Source organism: Sinohyriopsis cumingii, chromosome 19, assembly GCF_028554795.1.
Source record: "Sinohyriopsis cumingii isolate HCF-2022 chromosome 19, ASM2855479v2, whole genome shotgun sequence".
Lineage (NCBI taxonomy): Eukaryota > Metazoa > Mollusca > Bivalvia > Unionida > Unionidae > Sinohyriopsis > Sinohyriopsis cumingii.
This window is the reverse complement of record NC_142979.1, coordinates 46,332,227-46,333,123: the sequence shown is the minus strand read 5'-3', so window position 1 is coordinate 46,333,123 and position 897 is coordinate 46,332,227.

Sequence of the window (897 nt, the reverse complement as noted above, 5' to 3'; positions counted from 1 at the left end):
CATATGCATATATGCTTACACTCACAGGGACTGACACCCTAGAGATACTCGCATGCTCAAAGATAGCAACTGCATATATTTAGATCTAAATTTAACTGTAAAGTAAAGAAGTTAATAACACATGCTATTTGGTTGTAAGTTTCATTCAAATGTTTATGATAAATCATAAGGAACGAAAGATTTACTTCGTATGAAGATAATTACTGACTAGCAAATTAAAATACCACGTGCCATTTTACACATAATGCCACAAACTATTCATATGCATTATGAAATTTAATAACAAAATGTGTCTTTGAGCATATAAACTCATTTGTAATATCAAACAGCTATGGGAGTCTGATTAGGACCACGAAATGTTTGAAATGGTCAACATTTACTCATTAGCTCTGATACATACTGATAAGTATATTATTTGGACTGTTTGACTGGAAAAGGAAGAAAAAGGAAGGTGGTGAGATAAAGCTAATCCCATTATATAAATTTGAAGAGATGTACAGCCAGATATGATTTTGGCATGTACGGTATAAAACAAGGGAATCTGAAATTTCGGATAGGTACCACAGATTACCCATTCACTTATTTTGATATGCACACGATGTTCTCATTGGTTGGTTGAGCGGTAAGAGCACAAGTACGCGCCGGTGAATTAGTCCTCACTATAGATACATGCATGTGTTTACGTATGCGACATCTCAAAGTCAGATGTACCAGTGTAAAGGAATGTACGTTTTCTACCTTTCTCAAGATTTAATATTGTTTGATAATATCAGTACCAAATATACATTAGCTTTTCCTACAATGCTGACGTATTTTGTGTAATTTGATGAGAGACAGTGACAAAGATATTGTCGAGGAAACGATCTCATTTAGCTCCTCTAAAACATTTTCAAGTAC